This window comes from Dipteris shenzhenensis, chromosome 20 (assembly GCF_047967505.1).
Source record: "Dipteris shenzhenensis isolate YYH24624 ecotype China chromosome 20, Dip_SZ_1.0, whole genome shotgun sequence".
In the NCBI taxonomy this organism is placed as follows: Eukaryota; Viridiplantae; Streptophyta; class Polypodiopsida; order Gleicheniales; family Dipteridaceae; genus Dipteris; species Dipteris shenzhenensis.
The window spans coordinates 30,846,118-30,860,658 of NC_141615.1; positions in this window are offsets into that span (position 1 = coordinate 30,846,118).

The window sequence follows — 14,541 nt, forward strand, 5'->3', positions numbered from 1 at the left end:
GTTATGAAAACTAGATAATGGACCTACAAGTGACAAAAAACTAGCTAACAAACTTGTGACTTGACCACAGCTAACCCAACACTAAGCCAAGAGTTTATAGGTGAGTGGTGCGCTTCTTCTCATCCATCCTCGTAATGGATTTTGAGGTTAATGGACTTGTGACTTGACCATAGCTAACCCTACACTAAGCCAAAAGGTTTGCTAGTGAGTAATGGATTTCTGCCCTTTCATCCTCCTAATGGTTTTTGAGGCCTTGTCACACACACACACACACACACACATAGAGAGAGAGAGAATAGAAGAAGATTTTTACATGAGTGAGTTTGAGATTCTCTTCAAGGGCTTGTTACACACACACACACACACAGAATGGATAGTTGTCCAATCTCTTTCTCAAAAGCGATCTCCAAGTGTATGGTGACTAGCTTGAAGAATTTCTTAGATAACAAATCCAAATTGTTGCCTCATGTAATGATAGATGGAATCTACATAATGGAAAATCACCTCAAAGCACATGTTAAGAAATGAGAGAAGTGGATCAAAAGTTTAAATAGGAAAGATACTCATGTAGCAAACACCGCACAATGTGAGAGTTTCCTCTGGGAGGGTGAACTAGTGTAGAGGAGGCACAAGCAAAGGCTTTGTAGGCACCAGAGCAAGTTGAGGCTGCTGAAAGAATGGTAGACATGGAAAGACACAAAAAAGAAGTAGAGAAGTAGAATGAGGAGCTGAAGGAGCAACATTGGAACTAAAAAATCCTAGGGATTATGAAAAGGAAGAGCTGGCATGGACATAGCTAAAACTTGAAGCTCAGAGAGTTGAAAAGCAAACCCTCCTCACAAGGATGTGTAGCATGCAAAGCACATTGAACATTGAGAAAGATGATAAGACAAAGGAATTGAGAAGGGAGAATTAAAAAACCAAGTGATAGATGCGAGATTTATAAATGAACTTAAATGCTAGGAAGGATGGAGAAGAGGCAAAGATTTGCCATAGTCAAGGACACAAGAAGATTGTGCAACATTGGCAAGATAGGTAGATTTTTTTGCAATCCAAATAGGATGCAATTGCTTGTGAGATTTCCTATTCGCTTGAAATTTTTGAGTAACTTTCTTAGACCTTGAATGAAACCCATCATAGAATTTGATGTCTTAGAATGGGCCTACATAGAGGCTACTTAAGAATATGAAGAGGTTCAATGATATCTGGAAGAATAAGATAAAGCTTGTGCTAAAAGTCAACAACAAGTGGAGCAACCAAAGGAGAACATTTGTACCCCTTGGATGAGGGAGCAAGGAATCAAGAAAAAAATTGCTCATGCACAAGGTTAGACTATGATGATACTCACTATAAAATCCTACATTTTTTAAACATTATTATTTTCTACTAGTCACACATGTTCATGAGTTCTCTTGTGGGACTCATCATTTTAGTCTAAGCGTATATTTTTTGTTGCCATGTGCACCTATTTATTTATAGACATAGTACTCTCTCATCCATGGCTGATTACCATGAGGCTATGTTTAGCATAGCTTGTCACCTTCAGTGTGTCTATGTCACCTATAGAGTGATCATATCATTTTGGCACCTTCAACGTGACCATAAATCACCTTCAATGAGTCATCTTCAGTAAACTCATTTTTATCATCACCATCTTCAGTATGGTATCAGACACATCCAATGAGAGGATGATAGAGAATAGAGCATGATTCCCTCATTGGAATTTTCCTTTGTTTACATCATGCCATACGAGAATGAGACATCTCGGGCATCCACAATGGTCTTCCATAGCTGACGTTTCTAACACCTTCAATGGCCTTAGGGGGTGAGCCTTAATGTGTCAGGAACCAATTAATGCTCAGTAAATAGGACAAGTCAAGGTAGTAACTCACAAAAACCCAAGGGTTCTCACGATAGAATGTGACTGGATCTACTCGGTGGAGTTTGGGCCAAATCCCATTTGTCTAGGTCTAGATATGGCCAAATGTGTGTGCGCATTAATTAATTGGTTTCCCAAAAGTGCAGTAGTAAAGTGGTATTGAATAAAAATTGCTATAGTTATTGGATAATTAAATATAATAAATGAAATTAAAATTTTAAATTTTAAATTTAGGGATAAATTTTCCCAAAAAGCGATTTTGCTAGAAAAACCACTTTTCATGCTCAACTTTATTTTTAACTTGCTTTTCATGTTTTTTGGTCTTGTTGTGCCTCTCCCATCCTATATAACTATGGGCACTCCTATTCTCTCTTTGACCTTCAATTGTGCGCCTACCTTCATGTTGCTACCATAGCAAACTCTGACCAATTGAATTCCCTATCTCTCACTAATTGAAGATCGCTCATTCTACTAAAATACGTCATTACTTTGCCAAATTTTAGCTCAAGTTTTATGACTCTACTTTTGTGAGTATCCATTGCTAGAATCTAGACTTTTGTCTCCTTCACAATAAATTTGTGCACTTATTTCCAGTCCATGAGTTGTATTTTTCATAGTTTCTACACATGCTTTCCTCATCCTTCCAATCGGATAATCGCTCTTCCAATCCTGTTGTGAATCAATTCCATTTTTTGACCTAAATCCACTCCAAAATATGTCCAAACTTCATTCTTAGTAGTCTTGTTGTGAAAAACATGGGGAATCATACATATATGCATCTAGTAGTATTTTGTTACACACTGCAACATAAATTCACTTATTTTGCACTAATGGCAATTTTGTGATAGCATTGACTGAGTTGACCTCTAGTTAATTCCTCTTCAATCTTGTACTCTTATTGCATTGCCATGTTTATGTTTACCCATTTCCCTTCACTGCACTCACGATCCCCTCTCTCTTCTCTACTCTTTCCCCTCTTCCTTCTCTCCATTGGTAGATTGCAACAAGTGAGGATTCCAAGGGCAATGTCATGACAATGTTGCTTGATTATGTATAAGGAATGGTTCCAGAAAGGAAGTAACTTGGAGGTGAGCTCTCCAACGACTAAGTGGAGCAATCCCCATGACAGGTTAGTCACCGAAAGGGATGTAACATCTTTGGCACTATTGTCGGAGAAGGTATGGCTAGTTTATCATGTTCTCTATGCGTTTGTTTCCTCGTATTTCCCTTGCACAATTGTTAGAGTCAGTTAGAATAGGTGGTAGGAAGTGAGGGGGGCCAAAGTGGTGATTTTTTTTTTGAAAAAAGGTTAAAATTGTTGTTTTTTTTGTGAGAAGGATTAGAAAAGTGTTTGTTTATGTCTAGGGAATGAAAGCAACCTATCGTGCACTACTTTTGAGGTTGATGTGGCCCTTGAAAGCAACGAAAAAGGCCAAAAGTGAAAAAATCAACTCGTCCTAAAAATGTGTGTTTTTAATTAGTTTTTGTTGTAAATAGTCAAAAGAGAGTCTAGATTGCATATTGCATTCTTCATAAAAAAAGAAATAAACTCAAAATTTTGTTCGAATCCTTGGATTTCAACACAAGAATCATCGGTTTTGAATTAATCATGAATGATGAAGTATAACTTAACACACTGAATTATCAAGAATCTATCAGTTGTTGCCAGCTATTACCTACCCATGTCAGGGCAGTAAATAATAGCCAAATGTTTGTTTGTTAGAAGCATCTCCTAATTCAACTTACTGAGATAAAAAGAACACTAAAATTTAAAAAAATCAACTACATACATCAAAAACAAAAACTGTGATTACATAACCACCCACACCACTTTAACTTAATGTGATTAACCTAGTGTGCTGAATTAAATTCTTCATCTCATCAAACTAAAAAGTGCTCATTTCATGTCCAAAAAAAATTTCATACTTTAATTTAGCATCAAAAAGTCCAAAATGAGTACCCACGTTGAGCTAATTAATTCAGCGCCCTATTGAACTATAGATGGATCTATCGGTCCACTTACAGATGGGAGAGAGAGGAGAGAGGGGAGAGAGAGAAGGGGAGAAAGAAAAGAAGGGTCCATGTTGCTCAGGTAGAGAAGAACGAGACTAGTGCAAGGAGCAAATGTGACCAAGACTAACTACTAACAAATACTTGTACACAAATCAATTACCACAATCAATCACATCAATGAAAAGAGAACAACAATAGGGGGAAACGCCATCATCTCACATATATATAATGGCTCATAAGCTTTTTGTATACAATGCTCTACTCTGCAATTCTAATCTGGGAAGAAGGAGAGAAATGGTGTGGAGAAGAGAGTGGAAGTGGAGGGGGAGACAAAGGTGGAAGTAGAGAGGGAGGCAAATGATAGAAGCAGAGAGGAAGAGGAAAAGGGGGGGGAGGGAACGGTGGTAGATAGGGAAGTCAGCAATGGGATTGATGTGCACAATTAGTTTTACAAACTAGCCAGAGCAGGTGCCAGGATACTCAAGAGCATCAAGAGCCAAGAGCAATCCCGCACTGAGTCAAAGTAGAGGATAGATGGAGGGGTGATGCCTCAATTAGTGTCGTAACTTATGGTCTAGCTATACTCATTGCCATCTATGAAACTTGGTGGTGGGTGTGCAAGTGTATGATGGCTGAGTAGTAGTGAGTAGTAGATAGTGGCAGCAAAGGTGGGTTGGCAATGAAGGAGAGGGAACACCTAGTAGAGAGAAAAGAGGAAGGTGAAGTGGAGAGGGGAGAAGAGAACACAAGGTAAAGAGTTGAGCTAAGAGGGGAGAGGGGTAAAGAAGACACATGGTGAAGAGGTGAGCAGAGAGGCAAGAGGGGTTAAGGGGACACATGGCAAAGAGGTGAGCAAAGAGGGGGTGAAGAAGACACATGGCAAAGAGATTACAGAGAGGGGTGATGGAGACACATGGTGACCACCAACTTTGTAGTGGGTCGCCACATCTTGTGTAGAGTATTAAAGCCACCTACACATACCACAGCCCTAGACCCAATCGCCGTCCTTAGTGAATGCTAAGTGGAAAAGAGTGCGATGCAAAAAAGAAATATGAATTGCACCAAAACAACATCCAAAAAGGGCCAACTAAATACAAAATGCTAACCAATATATGACAAAATTATATTATATTTACAAGGAGGGCTTAGCAAGAGACAACTAGAAAACTATAGAACTATAGAATTAGAGTAGAGCTGATCCAAATGAAAAGCAAATCATAGTAAAATTGTAATGCCAAAGAACCCCAATTGAGGAAAACTAGGGATTCATGATGCCAAAGCATGAGATGGAGGGGCTGCTATGGCAAGGCCTCGTAAGAAGAGGTATGAGAAATAGGGAGGTGTCAAAAGAAGGATTTGGTGAGGTATGGGGAGTGGGTTTATCACTATCAGTGTCCCCTGCAATGTAGGGAGGGGTATCAGGTGGAGTGAGAGAGCCATAAGGAAAGTGGGGGACTGGGGATGATAGTCAGGAGTAAGCATACAACAAAGAAGCGGCAGAGCTATAGTCAGAACTCCAATCAACACCCAACACATGTACCTAGAGGCATAAGTGGGGAGGTCATCAAAGGAGGGATGGTGAGATGAAGAAGGAGCAGAAGAAGGGGAACAAGAGGATTCTCCATGTGTAGCAGAAGAAGGATGGCCATAGAGATGAGGAAGGGAGGGAAGCAACAGGATCAGAAGGGGATTGGGCACCAGGGAGCGAAGTGGCCATAGGTGAAGAGGAAGGGAGGAAAGTCACAGGCATAGTGGTTGAAAGTGGGTGGATGTGGAAGGAATAGATTGGGGGATTGGAAGCCAATACAAATGACCTTCTTAGTCAGGGTGTTAAGTTAAAGGGTTGACATCAAGGAAATGCCAAGCAATGAGAGCTGTAGGGTGGAAGAGTGGGGGCAGAGGAACACAAATAATATGTTGTGACAATGCTTGAGCTCACAGTAGAATTTTGGGGATACAGGTTTGACAAGAGTCAAATCAGATCCTCAAATCACAGTAGAAGTATGCTGGAGAGATACTGAAAGCATTTGGCATGGCTGAGTGCAAGTCAGTTGTTGACACACCTATAGAGATTGATGTGAAGCTTTCAAGTGAAGACTCATCACCGCTTGTGAACGAAGCGAAGTACATAAGGCTTGTGGGCAACTTGATCTACTTGTGCAACACATGACCGGACATCATTTTTGCAACTCGTGTATTGAGCAAGTTTTCTAATAAGCCCCGGGAGAAACTGAGAGTGCTCTCAACGGAAGCAAGAACGGAAGAAGGAGAGAGAGAGACAGAGAGCCACACAAGTTTGGTGGGTGTAGAACCACCCTAATCTTCTTTTTCATTCAATTATATATGTGTTTGAGTATTGTACATAACCGGGGTAAAGGCACAGTAACCTTTAACCCCCACAACCTCCCACTTAAAGGAGAATGTGTCTTTAAGGGAGAACAACCAGTGAGCATACTATCCAATGCCCATCAATACACGACAATACTCAAACCGCTGACTAGGTAGACTCTTCGTCAGTATATCTGTAGGGTTATCATCTGTATGAACCTTGACAAGCTCTATGCGCTTGTCCTCAAGTACCTCCCTGATGAAATGGTACCTGACCTCAATGTGTTTGGTCTTTGCATGAAAGACCAGATTCCGTGCTAGCTAAATAGCACTCATGGAATCACTATGCAATGTCGGTACACCTGTATGAATCCCCAAATCTCCCACTAGCCGATCAAGCCATATAGCCTCCTTGCAACCCTCTGTGGCTGCAACATACTCAGCCTCTATGGTAGACAAAGCCATGCACTTCTGTGCACGAGACATCCACAACACTGCACCACCTGCAAAGGTGAACACATAACCAGAAGTGGATCTCCTACTATCCACATGCCCTGCATAGTCTGAATCTGTGTACCCAAGTACACGCATGTCTCCTTTACCAAAGCAGATGCACATCTCCTTGGTACCCTTCATGTACCTCATGATGCACTTAACTGCCTCCCAATTCCTCTTTCCTGGATTAGCCATATAACATTGCTGTTTGCATTTTGGCCTCTCTGCCATCCACCACGACCTCTTTGGCTCCCCCTGCCTCTAGAGTTACCACGTCCTCCTCCATAGGACTGGTTTTCTTGAGTTTGCTTCATATTTTGATTTCTACCACGGCCTCCAGATTGGCCTGCTCTACCTCTGCCTCTACCTCTTCCAGCATTTGAGTAGAAGACAATTTCTTTTGAAGTTCCTCATGAAGAAGATGCACCACCATTTCTCTGCTCTTCAAAAATTAGAAGAGCAAACAACTCCTCAAAATCAAGAAATTTTTCACGGACGGCAATGGATGTCCGAAACTGTGCATAATCCTTTCCTAGACCATTCAAGGTCACAGAAACTAAATCATCATCTTCCACTGGCGACCCAATGGAAGCAAGTGCATCTGCAATTTTCTTCACCTTCATGTGGTAGTCATTGATGCTCATTTTCTCTCTCTGCACATTGTGCAACTCCTCTTGAGCTACATTTTCCTGGCTTGTGTATTTGTGCTGTACATTTTTGCCAAAGTATCCCATGCCTCCTTTGGCGTACTTGCATCTTGAATATGCACAATCATAGAATCTGAAATACTGATAGACAGCCAGTACATAACTTTTCTGGCTCTCTCATGCCATCCTTTAAATGCCTGCATTTCCTATTGATTGGGAACATTAGGAAGAACTGGTTCTTCTTCATTTCCTGTAATGAACTCCCAATAGCCTTTTCCCATAAGGAAATTCGTCATTCTAAACTTCCATGCTTGGAAGTTGTTCTTGTCAAGATTTTCAGTGACAATCTGTGAAAGAGAATCAGACGCCATTATAGAACACTGCAAAATATTCTGTCACTACAAAACATACAGCTTCTGCCTCACAAGGGCAAATCTGCAAAACTGACGAAAGTGGTATTTGACCACACAGTCACTTCCTAGTGACGATTTTGCATGAACAAGCAATAAGGATGATTCTGTAACTCCCAATATCTCTGCGCACAGGCATACGATGCAATTTTTGTGGCAACTTTTCATCGACCTGCAAGCAGTGGTCGCATAGCAAAAACAGGGCCTTTTTCTCAGTGCTTGCGGAGAACTTTCGCCTCCAATACGGGCCTCAAAATGGCCACGAATCAGAAAAATAAAGTCACCAAGGGCTTTGCCCTTACTCGCAACATATACTGCCCTCTCACCACACCATGAACGGCATCTCAATCTGAGACAATGCACTCTTGCACTTTTTGGCTATGCTACCTGCAAAGATTTGCTCCCAAACTCGAAAAAGGAAAGCAACACTAGTCCTCTTACCAGGACACCACGAACTTGGTTTGCTTTCTTGAGCTCCTTACAATGAACTAGGCTCTGATACCATGTGAAGATAGTGGGAGAGAAGGAAGGAGTCTCACTTGCGGCTTTCTCACATACACAATGGGGGAATACACACAAAGGTGGAGGCTGAAAATAGTTTTCCTCTTCTTAGTTGTGTAAGCCAAAAGAACTCTCGTACAAAGAAATAGAAGAACCCTATATGTGGGTCTCAAACCAAACTCAGCTAACTAAGGTGGCATACTAACTGAGCCACGAACTAGAGTACATAAGGATAGATGTCATCCAGCTATTATTCATGGGCGGTGTACCAACCGCATCTGCAGCTAACAAGTCGGTGACATAAATGCACAACAGTCACCCTAGCATATCACGAGTGGAGCTCGATATCTCAATAGAGCAACTGTATGCAGTTGTGGTGTGACAATCAAAGTTGCATGGCAATTGCAAAGAACCCTGTTTTCCATGCTCGCACAAAACACATTAAGATTCAGTATCACTTTGTGCACGAGCTCATCATGGATGGAGAGGTTGACTTGGTGTACTGTTCGACTACAGAGAATGTTGTGGACAACTTCACAAAGGCTCTTGGGAGAGACTTGCTGGATAGACATCTTCATCGACTTTATGTTGGGTCGAAAAAGTAGTTCACTTCAAGGTGGACATTGAGAGGGGGTGTTAGATATCAATACCTCACTCTCGTGTAACTATGTGGTAACCAGCTAACTCTACTTGTGAGCCCCCCATATCAAGAGAAGACATCTGAGTAGCTAGGCCATCTGGTAGGTCCTGGTTTAGACACTAGATGGGGGCCATGTGTGGCCTGATGGCTGGATGGCTTTAGATAGAGTTGGTACACTGCCAACTAGGCTACATGCAAGTGCGGGAAAGCATCTCATGATTGACTGCACTGAGGGTAAATGGAGCATTTCTCGGGGCAGCAGCCCACTCTTGGGTTACAGCACCCATTTGGGGCCCCAGATGATCTCGAATGATGGCTTTGGGCCAAACGGAGAATGTAGGTCAGTTGGAAGAGTATACAGATCTTGATGATATCATTGAGAAATTAGTTTTGTATGGAGCATCAAATGAAAATGCAGAGCATCAGCAGAAAGAACCTCAAACACCTCTAAGTCCACTAGGAAAATCTACAAAGGTAAGTCAGCCACTTGAGAGATTTAATCCTACTTTCGCTTTGAAGTGCAGAATGAAAAGTCAGTTTCTATGCCTTTGGCTAATCATTTTAGATTATGCAAGGATATGCGTCCTAAGTCATAAGAAGAAATTGATTACATGTTAAGAGTCCCATATGTGTCAGCAATTGGCATTTTGTTGTATGTAATGATATGCACAAGGCTAGATATTGCATATGCTGTGGGAGTTATAAGTAGGTTTATGAAATATCCAGGAAAGGAGCATTGGTTGGCAATGAAGTGGATTCTTAGATACTTGAGAGGTACCACTAAGAATGCATTGTGCTTTGGAGGCTTAGATGTTATTTGTAGGGATATGGTGATTTTGATATGGCAGGTGATAAATATGGTAGAAGAAGTACTACTGGATATGTGTTTACTATAGGAGAGACATCAATAAGCTAGACTTCAAAGTTGCAAAATGTTGTTGCACTCTCTACAATAGAGGTAGAATATGTTGCAATGATAGAGGCTAGTAAAGAGATGATTTGGCTGTAAAGATTTATGGAGGAAATCAAAAAGAAGCAAGAAAATTGTAGCTTGCATAGTGATAGCCAAAGCACTATTCATCTTGCAAAGAATTCGGACTTCCATTCAAGAACCAACATATATAGCTCAAGTACCATTTCATACGTTCAGTTTGGGAGGATGGACAATTGAAGCTAGAGAAGAAGATAATCTCTAGAATCCTAGAGATATGGTCACAAAGGTGGGAACAAGGGAGAAGTTGGGATTATGATCAATTTCAATTGGACTTCAAGGAATCACAAGTTATATTAACCCCAGAGCCACCATAAAAAATAATGCCATCCAAGTGGACATCCAAGTGGACACTTGCCAAAGTAACATTGACCTTGGGGACATGTACATCTGCAATCTTCCCAATAGAGTAGCATACTGATACATCAGAAGCAAAGGGGTTGGTTGAAGAAGGAAGTGGTAGGTAGAGGGAGGAAAGAGAGGGAGGAGAAGAGGATGTAGAGGAGGGAGGGTCGGAGGATGAGAGGGAAGGAGAATCATGAAACTAGTTCCACTTGCAGGACAATAGGACTAAGAGCACACAACTGAGAGAGGGGAGATGAATGAGAAGAGCAAAAATGGTATCCTCAAGACTAGCACGGAGAAGGGGAATGTATGGAGGAGGAGTAGAAGGGGAAGAAGAAGGAGGAGGTAGGTCCTTGAGAGGAGGGGTGGGAGGCAGCAGTAACAATAAATTTCTCAATGATCGAAGGGGTTAAATGCCGATGGGGAAGGGGAAGAGGGGTCTGGGGAAGTGGTAGAATGACAACTACGAGTAACCACAACAACCAAGAGAGTAGGTTCAGTAGGTAGGATTATGGTTTGGGAGATCTCGACAAGGTTACTAGAAGGAGGGGGATGGATGGGAGGTGCACCAAGAAGAGAAGTGGAGGGAGGAGCAATCGGGGGTGGGGTAGCCAAATGCTTGGGACAATCACAAGTATAATGATCATGGGAAGTTGAACAATCTTAACAAGGAAGGGAGTTCTTAGGGAATGTTTCGACCATGCCCATACTCTCCACAACGAAAACATACCGGGGGGTGGTTGGAAGGAGGATGATGAGGAGGCTAAGCTAGAGGAGGAGGATAAGGATATGGAGGGGGAGTAGCATGGGTGGTAGGAATAGGTGGAGGAGGGAGACGGTTGGGAAGGAGCAGGATAAGAGGGTTGTGGCGATCAGGGATAATAGGATGGTGAAGCAAGGGGAGCCTTAGGACAAGGAGGAGGAGAGGGATAAGGAGAAGGAGGAGGTGGTGTGGAATAGGCCAATTGAGTAGTGGAATAGGTGGGCTAAGCAACATAAATAGAAGGAAGTAGTGGGGAAGGAGCAACCAAATAGTCCTCTCGTGGTGTGGCAATACCCTTTAAGATAGTAGCAATCAGACATGTCATGCCCAATACGTTCACAAAAATTACAGAAGGGATGTTTGGGACAATCCAAAGCAACATCAACAAAAGATGAACAATGTATGCACCAAATACCAAAACAACCCTTTTTCAATTCATCAAGTTGTTGCTTCAATGTGGAAATCTCATCTTGCTTTTGTTAGCTTGAGGTTCTCAAGTTTACGGCATAGTTGAGCAACATCATTCATGGGGAGAGTTGGGAAGTTGATCATGCTTGGAGAGCTGCCGAGCATTTTCCACTTGGGTGGCCATCTCTTGGAGTTGCTCTAGGATGGAAGGGTTTTACTAATCTTTTTTTAGTAGAGGAGGGAAGAGCCCACATAATCCATCCCTTGACCAACATAACTCCTGGGTCGCTAGATAGTCAAGCTACCAAAAGTTTTACACGAGTCATAAGCTTAGACACAAACTCATTCCATCCCATCTTTAGATTATTAAGCTCTTGGAAAATCAAATCATGAAAATCACTACCTTGGAAATTTTCCAAGAAAGCAGTCCAGTTGGGGAAATGGCCAAAAGGAAATTTTCTATACCACTTGTCTACACCATCTTCAAGGGTGGAGGGAAAAAGCATAAGGTAGGCATCCTCCCATTCAACACCTTTGGACTTGCAGGAATAGAGGAAGCAACGAACATTGTCATTGGCATCTTCCCCGAAGGCACCATGGTAGCATGCAGCTTTGACATTCACATAGGCAAGAAGTTGGTGAAGAGGCTCAATACTTGAGGCCATGATTGGGGAGAGAGGGGGAGATGGAGATGAAGGTAATATTGGGGAGGAGGAAAACAAAGAGGCAAACCCAGGTGGGAGGGAGAAGGAAGTGGAAGAAACATGAGAGCAGGTGGAGTTAGAGGAGTGATGGAGGGAGGCGATGGAGGGGCGGAGAGAATAACTACTCAATGGGGACAACCACCCATGAGGCTGACGAGCCGAGGGAACACTCTTAGAATGGTGACAGGAAGACTCACCATGCACAATAGAATTGGTATGTGGGAACATCCATGGCAATTAACAAAACCACTTGACACACAATAAAAACACAAGCACAACCTTCAACTTAAGCAACTCAACAATTAGCATCTCAACAATTAACATCACAACCACAAAGTATAAGCATCACTTCAACAGACACAAGCAAATACAACCAAGTTGAACCTTCACTTACCAACTCAGATAGACCACTTAACAGACAACTCAATAGGCAACTCACATGCATAACACAAACATAATAGTACTCAAGCAAAGATCAAGTCAAACAATTACCTTGGGCTCCCCAATAAGATTGCCAAAAAAGGAGTGAACTACAGATGGATCTGTTGGTCCACGTATAGATGGGGGAGAGAGGGGAGAGGGGAGCTCAAAAAGGGGAGAGAGAGAAAAGAAAGGTCCGTGCTGCTCAGGCAGTATGTTCTAATGAGGTCATGCAAGGGAAGAACGAGACCAGTGTGCAAGGAGTAAAAATGATTGAGACTAACTACTAATAGATATGCATACACAAATCAATCACAACACTCAATTGCATCAATGAAAAGAGAGAAAAAAAACAAGGGGATCATAAGCTCTCTGTATACAATGTTCTCAATGCTCTACTCTATAGTTCTAGCCCGAGAAGAAGGAGAGAAATGGTGTGGAGTAGAGAGTGGAAGTGGAGGGGGAGGCAAAGATGGAAGTGGAGAGAAGCAAAGGATGGAAGCGGAGAGGGAGAGGAAAAGGGGGGGGGGGATGGTAGCATATATCGAAGTGGAGCACCAAGGCAATAGGGAGCAATGGGGGCAATGTGCACAACCAATCTCAAGAACTAGCGAAAGTAGGTGCTAAGAGCCTCAAGAGCCAAGAGTGAGACCGCACTAAGTCAAAATAGAGGACAGATGAAGGGGTGATGCTTCAATTAGCACCATAACTTACGATCAAGTTGTACACCTTGCCATCTGGGAAACTTTGCACTGGGTGTGTATATGCATGATGGTTGGGTAGTATAAGGTGGAGGGAAAGGTGGGTTTGGCATTGAAGGAGAGGGAACACATGGCAAAGAGGAAGGATGAAGGTGAAGTGAAGAGGGGAGGAGAGAACACAAGGTGAAGAGGTGAGCCGAGAGGGGAGAAGGGTGAAGAAGACATGGTGAGGAGGTGAGCGGAGAGGGAACAGTGGTGAAGGAAACACATGGCAAAGCGGTGAGTAGAGAAAGGAGAGGGGTGAAGAAGACACATGGTGAAGAGGTGAGAAGAGAGGGGAGAGGGGTGCGGGGGACACATGGCAATCACCAATTTTGTAGTGGGTTGCCAAATCTTTTATAGACCACCATTAGAGCTATTTACATGAACTAATAGTGCTAGAAACATTCTTTGCATCCTGTGTTTGTAAAAAATCTAAAACAAATTTGTCCAACTGATTGGAGCCATTCTTGACCTCGCTAAGATAGGCACATTGAGATAATTAACTCAACACGTTGAATCAATTTTTGGACTAGTTCTTGACTAATTCTGCACACCTCCCTAGAAAATATCAAAATTCAATTGCCAAATGTCAGATAGGCTAACTCCATGCTTCTAGGATCTCACAAATGAGAAAATGTTGAGTTATCAATATTTGACATGCTAAATTAACTGCTATTGAGTTAGCCTGAGACTGTTATTGAGATATCAAGCTCAACCTCACATGTGATGCCTTGGTGATTGTCATTTATGTCACCCGCATGGTTGGTTGTGGCTGTTACGTCACCACTGAATAATAGTTGTATGACATCTACTCTTGTGTGTGGTAGTTGTGGCATAGTTAGATTACCACGTATGTATGGTTTGGGTTCACACTATGGACCATGTACTCTAGCATTAGAGATATTGGGTATAACCCTTTTTATTTATATTTGTTGTGTGGCTTTTGCAAGTAAGAAGAAGATAGCTTTAGCCTCAACCTCTTGTGTCTTCTCCCGTATGTTGTTGTGAAGAGAGTTGCAAGCAAGACTCCTCCCTCTCTCTTGCTTTCTTTTTATGGTATGAACAAATCCTGATTCATGATAACGAGTTCAAGCAGCAAGGTAGAGCCTGCAACATCCTAGTAAGAGGAGCTTTGCCTCTTTTTCATTTGGACTTTTAGAAGCATTCTTTGCAGGTATAGAGTCATGAGTGCAAGGTACAATGCCTTTGATTGGGGCAACCTTTGACCCAGAGCTCTGAACCAGAGCTCGAACC